The 15,571-nt window shown below is 39.8% G+C and overlaps 1 long non-coding RNA gene and 1 pseudogene across 1 annotated transcript; one reads left to right on the forward strand and one right to left on the reverse strand.

Moving 5' to 3' along the window:
- Positions 1-5,659: 5,659 nt before the first annotated feature.
- Positions 5,660-7,632, reverse strand: LOC128226776 (uncharacterized). The gene is made up of 3 exons (XR_008259727.1): positions 7,525-7,632; positions 6,165-6,368; positions 5,660-5,898 (listed from the first exon to the last, which is right to left on the reverse strand). It is a non-coding gene; the product is annotated as an uncharacterized LOC128226776 (long non-coding RNA).
- Positions 7,633-8,786: 1,154 nt separating this feature from the next.
- Positions 8,787-14,932, forward strand: LOC128225997 (uncharacterized; annotated as a pseudogene).
- The last annotated feature ends 639 nt before the right edge of the window (positions 14,933-15,571 follow it).

Here is a 15,571-nt window from a genome sequence, read left to right on the forward strand (position 1 = left end):
GATATTAGTGGAAGGTGCTGAATGTGTTCTGATATTTGATTTTAGACCTTAAGGCAGTTTGTTGATTTTATTGAATGGTGCACTGATTGTTGTTTGTGTATCTATACTAAAAGTTATTTCAGTGTGCAACACAGTGTGCAGGCAATTGAACGAAGTCCTGTGTGTGTGCAGGCAATTGAACAAAGTCCAGTCAGTGTGCAGGTATCGGTACCAAGTGCAGTCAATTATCAAGTCCTGTCAGTGTGCAGGCAACTGAAGAAAATCCTGTCAGTGTGCAGGTATTAGAATCAGTCAGGAACATTTTTATCTCATAGGGTCTCGTTTTCGTTAACGAAAATGGCCCAATCTTCTATGGAAAAGGGAGTGGGGAAACAAAGCATGAAATATCTCGAAAAGAGAATTGGATGTCTTGAAAATACAATCGGTGAAAATCACCCCAAAAGAGTGTCTTGAAAGATGAATCATACACATTGAAGGTGCCGTCAGTGAGCTGGGACATAATATGAAACGTGTTATAGATGAACTTGGACGAATGCGTTGGGCATCAAGGCGCCAGTCCTCATATCCAAATAACGACAATGTTTTAGATGCAAAATTGAAGATCATTTCATCAGAAAATGCCCACTCTGAACACCTGAATGGGATAGAGATGCAAAACCGAAAGCGATGAAAGCAGTCTCATTTGAAAAATCTTTAAATATACAAAGGTTGGGAGAGAAGGCCTAATCTCGACCCAACGGCAAAATCCGACCAATGATTTGAGTGGAGTAGGCGAAATATATGATGGAAAAACAGTGGAGTTGACCAATAACGAAGCTGAGAGGCCTGATGGACACAGTGTCCTCATAGACAACCGTTGCAAAGAGATTGAAGCAATGCCCTCATAGATAAAGATTGCAATGAGATTGAGAGGCCTGATGAGTGCAGTGCGCTCAATAAAAGTAGTGTTGAAAATGAGCTGCCTGATAAACAGTTTGCAATCAGTCAATATGGACAAGCCGGACAAACACTTGACCAAGTAGATGATCAGCAAGCAGATGATACAGACATTGTGATCTGTCAATTATAGTATAAATCTATTTTACATGTTGATATGAAAGTACAAGATGCAGACATGCATGCTGTAGTAGACACTGCAGCTGAAGTAAGTTTGGAAATGTAGATTCAAAACCAACGACCATTAAGCATGTGAAGATGTATACCGCTGGCAAAGGACTTGTGATGAATGGATTAATTGTGGGGCCGGTGAAATTAGGTTCATTGGTGATTGAAGAAAATATGTATGTGTCCCCAATTAGAGATCAGTTGCATTTGGGTTATTTAGACAGCCAACAACAGCAGGTGAAGTGTTTACTGATAGAGTTTGAAGATGTATTTGCTCGGGATGAGTTTGATCTTGGGAATTTTACAGCTGTTTAGCATGCAATTGATACTTAGACGGCATGTCCAGTAAAAAAACAAGATAAGACGCACTCAAATAGGGTTCGCTGCTGAAGAGGAGAAGTACCTAAATAAAATGCTTAAAGCCGAAGTAATTCAACCCTCGTTGTCAGGTTGGGCTTCTCCCCCAGTCCTTATCCGAAAGAAAGATGGTGGGGATAGTTGGTGTGTAGAATATGGGGCATAAAATAATGTGACTAGCAAAATTGTCTATCGTCTACCTCTAGTGGATGACTGTATGGATGTTCTGGCCGGAAATATCTGTTTTTTAAAACTTGATGCAAATTCACCGTATTGGCAGATTGGGATTAAGCCGGATGACCGCAAGAAAACAGCCTCATAACAAAGTATGGGTTGTTTGAATTTGTACGCATGGCTTTTGGACTTTGCAATGCACCGGCTACCTTTGCACGGGCGATGAATTTTGTACTTCATGGTATGACATGGGAATAAATCTGGTATTTCTTGGCGACATACTGGCCATGGGCAAGACGTTTGAAACTCATATTGCTACTCTGTGCGAAATATTCAGCAGCTTTCGCCAGTATTGTTTGAAACTTAAAGATGCACTCATACTTTACTCTCAACTAGGATTTACCACAATTAATACAATTGTTTTAATATACCAAAAAGGATTAATAAATGTCGAAAACAATGGTTCTTATGAAGGATTCCGGGTTTAGTTTGAGGAAAGTGCAGATAACACGTTATTTCTACAGTAGTAGACGATAGAAGATCACAGTAAATCTTTTAGCATTCACCAATCATTTAATATTTGTGCGTTTTCAGCTATTAAATACACGGTTACAATCTTGTTGCCAATTAATATGTTCACTAAATACATTATTTAGTAAGAAGTAAATGTTTTATCTCTCAAAACTCATCAGCTTAAACAGATGATAACGTCACATCCAGTGCTCGCGCTGCCAAAACAACAAAGATCCATATGTCTTTGAAACTGATGCTTCAGACAGAGCAGTCGGGGCAGCGCTGGGCCAGATTCAATATGGTAAAGAACGAGTGATTTCATTTGCTGCATTAAGCTTGTCCCCGGAACAGAGAAATTATTGTACAACGTGGAAAGAGCGATTGGCTGTTGTACGATTCACACGCCATAACCGTCACGACTAACTTGGTCGCCCATTTACGGTCCGTCCTGGTTACAGTAGTTTGACATGGCTAATGGATTTTAAAGAACCGCAGGGACAGCTGGCACGGTGGCTAGGACAGCTTAGCAAGTATCAGATGACGGTGGTCCATCATCCTGGTAAGAAACATGCTAATGCAGATGCCTTGTCAATGCCACCAGATGATCACGACACAACGCCGGAGACACTTCCATGTGGCGGTTGTAGTAAGTGCAACAACTGTCATAATAACTCTTATAAGTTATCTGATGAAGTGGATTAAGTGGTATCAATCGGCAAAAGGTTTAAAGAGATTCAAAATCATGTAAAATTGGTAGAGTTATGTGATATAGCAGGAGAACCAATGAGTGAGTCGGTTGTTTCTGTTGAGGAGGTTAGTGGTGAAGCAGTTCTAGTTGCTCAAATGGAGGTCTCTGTTGTGTATGTATTTCTTTAGACCTTGCGGTCAAGGATAACCCGTGAAAGTGCAAGAACTTATTTCCAACGGGATTCTTTGTTTTTGCTAAATGGACAGCACGCTGAAGAGACAGTGGAGGGATACAAGGAAGTCCGGGTGCGATACCCTAGCTCTTTTGCGTGGAGACCCCTTGGTTCTTTTACGTGCTCGGTGTAAAGCACCGATACACTTGGTTAAACTTCCCTGGATTAAACCAGTACTGAGTACACCACTTTTCCAAGCACTACCCTTTAAATGCCGAGCGCCAGGCAAGGGAGCTACTTGTACCAACTTTTAACGTCTTTTGGTATGACGCGGCCAGGAATTGAACCCGCTCCGTAGGCGGATGCTTAACCACTAGGCCACGGAGACGGTATCAGCTGTTGATGAAAATAATTCTGATGATTTGCATGTATAGGATGTGCAGCAAAAAAGCTCATCAGTGAACAATCGGTAGATGCTGATTTATGCTGATTTTAATCCCGGTCTCAGTCTTGGTTAACAAATGGAGAAATTCCAACCGATGGGGGGGGGGCTGTACTTTTTGAGCCAAGAAGGGAAATACTATTGGATCAACAAATATTGTGCTCTGCTTGGAGAGGAATATCTAGAGATGTCAAAGCATATGTTTTGTCGTGTGATCAGTGTAATTGCTACAAGAAAGGTTCACGCAAACCAAGACATGAAATGATTCAGTACCATGCAGGAGCACAAATGGAAATGATCAACATTGATTTCCTGGGACCACTAACAAAGACCCCTCGGGGAAATGCGTTCATAATGATGATGGTGGACCAGTTTACCAAGTGGGTTGAATATCCCACTTCCGAGTATGACAGCACGAAATTGACAGAGCCGCGGTAGACAAGTTTTTCAATAGATTTGGGTGTCCATTCCAGATACTTTCTGATCGCGTCTGTGTTTTGTTAAAAATAAGTCCAGTACAACCCCGTATCGTCTATCAGCTTATGGTCAAGTATAGAGATACAGCCGGATATTGATGGAAGCTGTTAAGTGTGCCGTTGAACGCCATCATGGGATGTGGGACCTTGTTGTGCCATATATCGTAGGAGCATTACGGGTTTCTGTGAACCGTCATACTGGCTACACTCCGAATAGGATGATGTTGGGTAGAGAAGTGTGTAGCCCAGTTGAGCTAGTGTGTCCAGTGGATCATTCTGATGTGAGCGATGAGGACTCTTGTGAAACAGCACGTAAGACCTTAAAGAGAAACATTGAGGTTATGAAGAGATACTACGACCTCAAACTGTACAGTCGGCAATATGATGTTGGAGATATGAAAATGTTTTCCAACACGGCCAGTCGTAAAGGCCAGAGCAAGAAACTCACCTCACCATGGAAGGGCCCTGGAGAAGTAACTCGGAGAATAACGCCATTTCTGTATAAAGTACGTATGCAGCGAAAAGACTGCCAGTCATGATCGGATGAAAAAGTACTATAGCAGATCGCTTCCGGTCTGGGCTATTATGATGCAACGAAATTTTAAAGAAGCACCAAAGCAGCCAGTGGATGTGGACAAAAGTTTTCGCCCGGAAATGACACGTAATTTAACTATAAGTTCCGGGCGTAGATATTTTCCAGACGTATTTTGAATAATATGATGTTTAGTGTTAGAGGCGGTCGGGTTTTTGGGGTGAAATATGTAAACGAGGTGGGACGGAATTCAAATTCCGTGCGGAATTTCAGGTTACGAGCGGATTTTCAGATTTAGCTTGATTCTTAGTTACGGGCGGGATTTCAGACTACGGGCGGAAATTCAGAATGAGACGGATGGTATGACATGGGAATAAATCTGGTATTTCTTGGCGACATACTGGCCATGGGCAAGACGTTTGAAACTCATATTGCTACTCTGTGCGAAATATTCAGCAGCTTTCGCCAGTATTGTTTGAAACTTAAAGATGCACTCATACTTTACTCTCAACTAGGATTTACCACAATTAATACAATTGTTTTAATATACCAAAAAGGATTAATAAATGTCGAAAACAATGGTTCTTATGAAGGATTCCGGGTTTAGTTTGAGGAAAGTGCAGATAACACGTTATTTCTACAGTAGTAGACGATAGAAGATCACAGTAAATCTTTTAGCATTCACCAATCATTTAATATTTGTGCGTTTTCAGCTATTAAATACACGGTTACAATCTTGTTGCCAATTAATATGTTCACTAAATACATTATTTAGTAAGAAGTAAATGTTTTATCTCTCAAAACTCATCAGCTTAAACAGATGATAACGTCACATCCAGTGCTCGCGCTGCCAAAACAACAAAGATCCATATGTCTTTGAAACTGATGCTTCAGACAGAGCAGTCGGGGCAGCGCTGGGCCAGATTCAATATGGTAAAGAACGAGTGATTTCATTTGCTTCATTAAGCTTCAGAATGAGACGGAATTTTGGTTTTGGGCGAAATTTCAGATTACGTGCGGAATTTTAGATTCAGACGGAATTTCAGTTACTGGCAGAATTTTAGCAAGCGGATATTCTTTCATAAGTCAAATGGAGTTTAATTAATTTTAATTTTATGTGCGCAATAATTGACATGCGAAAACTATGATTAATTAAGCGACTGAAGAACAATGTAAATAACCATACTAAAGCTTACTCAATTTATTCTGCATTTCAAATATAAATACGCATAATGATAAAAGTTAAATTATCATTTTGGCTATAAAATATAATTCCAGTCACTAGTACGTACACTTCACAGTAGAATGAATACTTCCTTATTGTTCATCAATCCAGTATTTGTCAACTGTTATCGCGCATACGTGTTGCTCTTAGTATTGGCCAGATTTAAATCTACTCCAGGGAACGTCATGGCAGCATTTTCCGTCATATCACATACTCTGAAAATAAGACATTATATTGTTTAATTAAACCGAAAGTATAAACTTTCTTATCATAAGAGAACCGAAAGCACTTTTTTTCTCAAAACAACAACAACACACTCATAAAAGTGATATAAGACGAGTGCTATATTGCTTCTCTGTGTATGGATACCTAAGTCTTCGGTATATAATTTTGCACAATGATTTGTAAAAGGGTAACCATGAGCCTTTACTTCTACCTTATGTTTATCTTTTAGGCAGTTTACCTGTAATACAGTATCTACCTATTGCCAGTAGCCAAGCATATGCTTTTTTGCCTCTCCAGGGCGAAGTGTCCCAATACCAGTTCCCCATGGAGTTCGCCAGTTTGGTAATGGTGAACACCTTGTCAATGAGGTCATACATAAAGTTGTCTCCTTTGGCCCCCTTTCGGATAGCAGTGGTACATGTTTCGTTCTATAAACCTCACTGTGAGGTAATAGTCTCACCTGTAAATAAGTTGAAACTTGGGAAAGTTTTCTTATACTGTATCTTGTAAATAAAGTTTTAATGATTTCCTTCTATTGAAATTGTATATTTCAGGTTTATTACATAGTATTGTATAATTTACACTCCTGAATTGAAACATGATCTATGGATAATACTGTAACACATGCCAATAATTACAGAAATAAAGTCACACGTAACATGCCATTTAAGTTGCATTCCATAGTACAAGGCTGGTTGAAAGTCACAAACTTATGAGCGTAAGGTTTTATTTGCCATTACAGTATCATAACATTATGATTAAACAAACAGGTATAACTAAATTTGTAGTGTTTCTTGCAGCACACTCATTAAGTTAGTTACGACTCCTGCAATAACCGTTTGATTAGCATTCTGATATTTGTAAGAACAAAGTAGAGAACATGATTATGTTTCGGGAGGCAAGAAGACGTGATGACTGAGCAATAAACTGTTGCCTGGGGTTACAGGAGTGGAGATAGTTAGCATTAGTTTTCTTGCGAAGTTGACCTAAGTTGCTCCGATAACTGTAAAAGTTGTTTGATTAAATGCAACACATGTATAATGCAGTTATTTCTGTTTAATAAATTTATTAATTAATAGATTGGTTTTAAAATTAAGACTGAAACCGTTATACCGGCATAATGAAGAACTTAATTAATATTTTGTTGTTTAAACGAACATATTAAAATGAATATATGTGAACTCGGTAGATTCCGGCAAGCTTCATTATGATAATACCGACAGCAATTGTAATTACTCGGTAACTTTCCCGTAAAGCCGAGTGTTAATGCTGATATCTTTTTTTTCGTTGCACATATGAACTTCTTTGTGAAGTTTAATGATTGTGAGAATGCTTTTCGGGTGAAAATTATGTAACAAGGCAAGTATAAGGTAATTTATGGTTGTAATAAACATAGTATTGATTCCCAACCAAATATTTTGTAAAGCATAAACTAAGCCTTCTTAATCGCATCTAGTCCAAATAATTGTACGTTGACGGATTTTTTTTAGATTTTTGATATGGCAAATCCTTCACGTACAAATTGTTTAGTATCAAAAGTGGGTAGTTGTTCCGATCAGGATTCCGGGTTAAAGCATATAGCGTCTATAAAATATCATAAAAACAAGAAATATTACCAGATAATGTTATTTTATATTAGTTCCGTACACAAAAAAATAAATATCCAACTTATAATTATGAGTTTGACGGCTTTTTTTCATTTCATTCTGTCAAAACATAACGATATATACATGAAGGGCACCTGCAAGGTTTTAGGGCACAGTTTTAAATCGCTCGGAACATTTCGGCCATGGCCGAGTTGTTACGATTGTATAACGAGGTCTATCTCGAAGTTTTGTCGGAGGAGGCCGAGCTATTACGATTGTATTGAGTTGTTCCCCTTCGCATAATTGTTGTCTGTGTCAGTCAACTTTCGTTTTATTGGAAAGGTAAACAACTTGTTTTAATGCACTTAATGCTTGTTTAGTGCAAAATAACATTTCACTTACATGGTAAAATATGAATATAACTCTTTATGATCAATTTCAACCATAAAATACTTCACTTAAAACAATTTCAATATTTTTAAAACACCCCCGTTTTTTGCACATTCCCGTTTAGACGTTAGGGATTGGAAGAATCCCGTATAACACGTCTATTATTTTAGACTAAATCGCATCGAGCTTACTCGATGTAAATCAAACAAAATGTTGCGTTGTTGGTTTAGTTCTTACAACAACCTGTGGAATGGGTTAAATTCATAAGATCTCAAATGGAGTTACATGTTTATTCATTCATACCCAAGCATCAAGTGAAATACAATACTACAGGCATAGCTATATATGAAACATAGTATTCAGTATGAATAACTACAATAGAGAAATATGCTGTTGTATATAAAGAATTGTGTCCCTTAGATACATTAAGATTAAGAATGCAACACAAAACAGTTGTAAAAGTGAGAGCAGACAAACACAATCTCAAAACCAGTCCTGGTAAAACGGGAAATAGAAAAGTTACCTCCATCTTTCACGACCACGTACCCCTTCGAATTGTTGCATTTGATGATCCGCCAGTCTCAAACAACATATGCATTTTATTACGCGATTCAAAATGTGTAGGACACCTCAAATCCGCGTTATTCTTATCAATCACGGCTAATGTTCCATCTGTTGGTCAATACACACAACCATACGTTTTAACTATAACGTTACTCACGCAAATGTTTTCTTGGTAAAAGTCTAGTTATCCATTATTCGAAAGTGCGGTACATGTATGTCTATCAGTAATGGTTTCCGTGTGGGCATCTTGTGAAACACTTGACCGGAATAAGTATAATTTTATGCCGACATAAAATGTTTTATGAATCTGCGGGTTGAACTGAATCACCCCTTGCTAAATGTGCGGGTTTAACCGTTTACATCCAAAGCGTGGCTTAACAGCGCTCCACGCCATGACCAGTGGCCACGTGGTGTGTGCTTGGCTTATCAGCGTTCCAAACCGTGACCAGTGGTCACATGGTGGGTGTCAGCCTATCGCTAGCCTCCCGCGTCAGCCATTCTAGAAAAATCTTCTGAGATGCGTGCTTGCAAATTTTGAGCAAAATATTTTGCATAATTTTTCTGATATATTGTGTGCGAAGGTATATACTTTACGCATTATTAATAGGAATTGCTTCGTCCTATTTCTGGATTAAAAATATAGTGGTGGCAACCTTCCGATGCCTTTTAACTTTGTGAAACATTGTACGGTTTGCGCTATTTAGAAAACGGATTACTCAGGCTGTGGATGTAAGCGTCTTTGACCTACATGTGTTAGTAAGGACATAAGCGAGTTAAAATGGCCGCGCCTATGAAAGTGCAATTTTTGGACATTCTTTTGTATCTCGACTTCGAGCTTTCATTCGAGAGGAGGATTCACTTAATTTTCAATTCGGTTTACACGGACGGCTCAATGATCGAGTGGATGCTTTGAACATACAACTTCACGTCAATCTGCATTCCCGTTTTCCTGGTCGTGCATATCTATGGCGATTCAAGGGATTTTGGTCGGCAGAGGCGAAGGCAAAACACTTCAGTTCGGATGGTTGCCACCTTTCCAGAGATGGGCAGTTCAAACTTTTGTCAAATCTTCGGGCAGCCATAGTTGCAGCCTTCCGTACCACAGTCAAGTGATACACAAGTTACGTTTTTATGTTTCAATAACTAGCTTGGTACATTACGCAAAAGTTTGGAATAGCTTTGCTTTTCTTTAATTTATGAAACATATTCAACTTCGTCAATGATATTCCATTACGATAAGCTTTATGCTTGATATTTCAGTTTGATTAGTTGAAAATACATTTTACAGTTTTATTAATTGTATAATATTGTTTGTTACCACAGTGCGGCATGATTTCACTGTTTTCAGTGGGGTATGCACATTTTCTTGTCTGTGTGGTGCACAAGGTGTCTTTGGAATATAACCATGGTGTGGTCATTGTTAATTTTTGCAGTCTTCCCATTTTAGACCTTGTGCGGTGCACAATGCGACCACGGTGTGGCGCGGGTCAACCTTATTAAGTGCGGTGCAAATTTTGACCTTGTGCGGTGCACATTGCGACCACGGTGTGGCGCGGGTCAATTTTTTATTTTATTTTAGGGCGTTGCACATTTTTGACCTTGTGCGGTGCACATTGCGACCACTGTGTGGCGCGGGTCAACCTTATTTAGTGCGGTACACATATTTGACCTTGTGCGGTGCACATTGCGACCACGGTGTGGCACGGGTCAACTTTTAATTTAGTGCATTGTGCACATTTTTTTGGCCTTGTGCGGTGCACATTGCGACCACGGTGTGGCGCGGGTCAACTTTTTATTTAGTGCATTGTGCACATCTTTTGACTTTGTTGTGGCGCGGGTCAATCTTGTTTGGAGCAGCATGGCATTTTTTCTGTTGCTTTGTGCGGTGCATAATGCAACCGCATTTTCATTTCTATAGGTTTTGATATTTTTCAGATGCGGCGTCAAAAACGTAAGGCTGCCACAGTATCTAGTTGTCCTTGCTGCCCCGACACAGACACTAACAAAGATGCACCAATTCCACTACATGGAACAAGTCGAGACAACTCTCGTCATGCCCTGACTGCAGGTCGAAATAAGAAGGTGGCAACTGAGAGGCGGACTGAACGGCCTAGAAGTAAGAAAACGGCCAGCGCCACAGCCTTTCCGGATACCTCTCCAAACGTGTCAAAACGTACTAGGCTTTTGCTGTCACATGACAATTCGGATTGTGAAGCTGAGGCGGAAGCCCCGATTCTGGCAAATCTGTCTTTATCTTCTACATCGATGAACAATCATCACTTCATATCTTAATCTCATGAAGATTCCGAAAGTGAAGCTGAGATAGTCATCCCAGCCCATCCGAATCCCAACAGTTCACGTCTGAGAAGATCAACCATCAACACAATGTCTATCCCTCCTGGAGGTGTTCAGACTGTTCAGACTCCTTGAAGCGACACTTGGAAGACACAGACTACCCTTCTCGCCAACACTCGGAGTTAATAACAGGTAATGGCACACGATATTCTGAGCCTATTAGCTCCCCTATCTTATCGCAAATAAAGAAGTCGGTCCAAAAAGCTATCTGGGCACATAAATATATCGACATAGCTTCGCTTCTGCCGGCATCAACCAATCAACACCAATCTCCAACATTTTCTTTACATGTGGACAATCAATCCAATATATCTATCTCATCATCACACAAAGCTAAAAAAAATTACTACCATTGAGTCATGGACATCGGCTTTTATTCGGTTTATCGCCGTCTACTCACACAAATATCCACTTGAAACTTCCCAGCTCATGAAGTATATGAAGATAGTTCGGGATATCGCTTCACGGCGCCCAGGTCTTTCATTTGCTTTCTACGACACCCAGTTTCGTATGGCCCGAGCATCTGCACCTTTGCCATGGGACAGGTTACACACAGAATTTTGGTTAATGGCGTGTACCTCTTTTAACACAGTATCTGCACAAACACAGCCATTTCGTCCCTTTCGTCCTGGAAAGTCAACTTCATTCAAAGTCAGACAATTCCTCGAGAACACATGTTGGAATCACAACAAGCGCACGCCCAAATCATCCCAAGCCAAGTCTTTCAAACCGAGTGGTCACTCCAGTTAATATTGCCAATATGACCCCTTTTCTATTCGGGTACCCTTTAGCCCAGTATATCATCCATGGGTTTACAAATGGTTTCAAATTGGGTTATTTAGGTCCTCGAAATAACACTTCATGCTCAAATCTAAAATCTTGTATCCAAGACCTTCTATGGTTGCTCGTAAGCTTCAGAAAGAGTTAGATGCTGGTCGCATTAATTAAAGGTCCTTTTTCAATTCAACTTTCCCCAATTGCATATTAGTCCTATAGGCTTAGTTCCAAAGAAAGAACCAAACCAGTTTAGGTTGATTCATCACTTAAGTTATCCAGAAGGTAACTCAGTAAATTCATTTATTGACAAAAATCTGGCTTCAGTATCTTATGCAACCTTCGATGATGCTGTACAAAAAGTAGTCATGTTAGGCCGGGGTTCTTTGCTCAGTAAAACAGACATTGACTCTGCTTTTCGAATCATTCCAGTACACCCTGAAGACCATGATTTGCTCGGTTTCAAGTTTCGAGACAAATTCTATTTTGATACTTGCTTGCCCATGGGCTGCTCTTCAGCTCCCGCCATATTGGAGCGATTTAGCACTGCCCTTCAGTTCATTTCTGAAAAACACCTGGGCATCGATTGTATGGTTCATATTCTTGATGATTTTCTCATTCTAGGTCCACCTAATTCCGCTCACTGTCAAACGAACTTGGATAAATTTTTACGTTTCTGTGCATACGTCGGGGTGCCTACCAAACCCGAAAAAACTGAAACTGCTCGGACAGTTATCACATTCATGGGACTCGAATTAGATACTATTAACATGGAAGCTAGACTTCCGCAGGACAAGCTAGTTAAACCTTCTGTTCTCGGTAAAACGTACCATAACTCTGAAACAGCTTCAGTATTTACTTGGTTACCTCAACTTTTGTTGCCAGGTGGTTCGTCCTGGCCGATGTTTTTTAAGGCGTCACATAGACCTTACAAAGAAAGCCAGTTACCCTCGACATTACATTACTCTCACCAAAGAACATAGGAGAGACATAGCTGCATGGAAGCTTTTTACAGATCATTTTAACGGTACTTCTTTACTGCTTCAGCTCCGCTGGGTCGAGGCTGATTCACTACACTTGCATACTGATGCATCTGGTTCATTAGGTTTTGGGGCGACATTTAAAAGTCATTGTTTTTTTGGAACATGGTCAGACCGAATTCAACCTGAGGGCATAACGTTAAAAGAACTTTTTCATATTGTTTTGGCTTTGGAGCTATGGGGTCAACAGTTACAAAATCGTTGCATTGTGTTACACACTGACAACATTTCTGTCACCCATATAATTAATAGACAAACGTCTAAAGTTTCGAATATTATGGTTTTGGTCCGTCGCATGGTACTAGCGTGTATGAAGTTCAATATTTTGGTGAAGTCGGAGCACATTCCAGGCAAACAAAATGTTTTACCTGATCTACTTTCTCGCCTTCAGGTCGACAAGTTCCGTCAGTTAGCGCCCTACATGGACTACGGTGCCAGAACACCTGACCACAATTTTCTGAACTACAGTGTGTGTACCCTTCTAAATACGTCTCTGGCACCCTCCACGATGAATAGCTATAGAAATGCTTGGAAGCATTACATTACAACTGTATTACCCACAATGCGCTCCTTTGCCCGTACCAGTAGTACATCTTACACAGTTTATTGCCACTTGCCAACATCGTCAGCTCAAACCTTCTAGAGTCACATCATACGTATCTGCTATTGCATATGTTCATAAAATTCAAAACTTTCCGAATCCGGCAGAAGCATTCATAGTACAAAAATTGTTACGCGGTCTTCGGCGTGATGGCGCGAAAGACAAACGGCTCGCGTTCTGCCTCAACGACCTAGAAAACATAATTTCTTATTTACCATCCGTCTGCGTGAACGGCTATTTTGCGGTGTTAAATAAAGCTATGATACTGGTTGCTTTCTTCGGTCTATTCCGCATCGGCGAATTGGCATTATCAAAGTTAGGGCAAAACAATTTGATTCAAAAGGCAGGCATTCAGCTTAAATACGCAAACGATAAAGTATCCGGTGTTCAGGTTAAGTTACAAGCTTATTAACACTCCGCGGGTCGGGGCGCCAGGATTCCCTTGTCCCGACAGCCTTTAAAATCACTCTGTCCGGTTCGCGGTTTAACTCGTTATCTACGCCGCTCATGCGCTTATCAGGGTCCCCTATTTCATCACCCCATGGCATTCCGATAGCTACATCTGCGTTTTGTCAGGTTTTAAGGCAATGCGTTTTAAAATGTAATCTTGACCCAAAACGCTATACGAGTCATTCTCTGCGGATCGGAGGCACTACTCACGCCCATCTATTGCATATGCCTGCAACACAGATTCAACAACTTGGCCGCTGGCGTTCTAATGCATATCTAAAGTACATCCGTCCGAAACCAGTGCCTATTACCAGTTAGGGGCACGGGGTCGCCATTTTGCTCCCATACTTGCTATATGACTTTCAGTGTGCCATTACCTGTTCCTATTGTTTTTACAATGACCCAGTGGGGGTCAAACTATGTGTATTACTTACTGTGATAAAGCAGGGGTAAATATTTCAACGTTTTACCTACCGTGACGAAACGGAGGTCCTATTTTAATATTTGTATTAACAGTGTTTCCTACCGTTACGAAGCGGAGGTCCTATTTCAATGTGTTTATTAACAGTGTGACCTACCGTTACAAAGCGGAGGTCCTAGTTCAATATGTTTATTAACAGTGTTACCTACCGTGACAAAGCGGAGGTCCTAGTTCAATACGTTTATTAACAGTGTTACCTACCGTGACAAAGCGGAGGTCCTAGTTCAATACTTTATTAACAGTGTTACCTACCGTTACGAAGCGGAGGTTCTATTTCAATATGTTCATTAACAGTGGTACCTACCGTTACAAAGCGGAGGTCCTAGTTCAACATGTTTCTTAACTGTGTTACCTACCGTAACGAAGCGGAGGTTCAATTTCAATATGCTTATTAACAGTGTTACTACTTGTTTTGGCTTGTAACTTATACGTACATATTTGTGTAGTGTTGCTATGTTATCTAACGTGTCAAAGTGTTGTTCTTTTGATAGACTTTTATTTCATTTTCTTTCTTCACGTTATATAGGAAAACAAATTAAATTGTTTTCGTATATTTTAAAATTGAATTCACGCAGATTGGGTTCCCAGTTTCATAAGCTAATCATCCTTAACAGCATCTATGGCGCAGTGCCATGCCAACGTTCCTCTCTTTGGGCGTCGTGTGGTTACACTTATGGCGGTTATTTGGACGCCCAATGTGCTAGTCGTGAATAATATGTTACGAGGATGTCAAACTCGTATTTATTATTAGTTTTGACATTGAATAAATGTCCTTTTCACTGACTGTGGTTTATTATTCACGTCTCCCACTTAGTTGAACTTGTCATGGACAGCCCCTCCTTATTCAGTAGCAATACATAAATAAACGTTAAGGTTCTCAAAGGGAAATCCGACCAGATTTGTGCAAGATAAGGCGAGTATTTATAAACAGCTGTATTGAAGCACAGTATTGTACATGATGACCTCGAATCGAGTGGAAGTCAATTATTTATAGCCGACTGGGCTAAGTTTAATTCAATTGCTGTAAGTGGTTGATGTTATAATGTCCCAATAAGTGCCATAAGTAACATTTTAAGTGGACTTTAAAGTTCATAAAAGCTTAGTGTAAATTTATATCATGGGGTCATGTTTTTTTTTCCTTTAGGTGTTTGACGTCCCTTATTAGTTTTATTTTTATTTTTGTTGCATATTTTATATTACATTGAATATGCGGTGTTTAGATGAAAGCATGGAAGATGTTTAGCTTTTAACTCGCTATGTGAAATCTAAATAATAAAGGGAACAAAACAAATCAATAATTTTCATGACTTTCGAATTATTTTGGATTTTTTTGGGGCTGAAAATATAAGGCTAATTTCGAAATTACGCTCCACTAAAATGATCAAGTAGGATATTCCGTCCCAAAGGTTTCATAGAAAAAAC

Source organism: Mya arenaria, chromosome 3 (assembly GCF_026914265.1).
Source record: "Mya arenaria isolate MELC-2E11 chromosome 3, ASM2691426v1".
NCBI lineage: Eukaryota > Metazoa > Mollusca > Bivalvia > Myida > Myidae > Mya > Mya arenaria.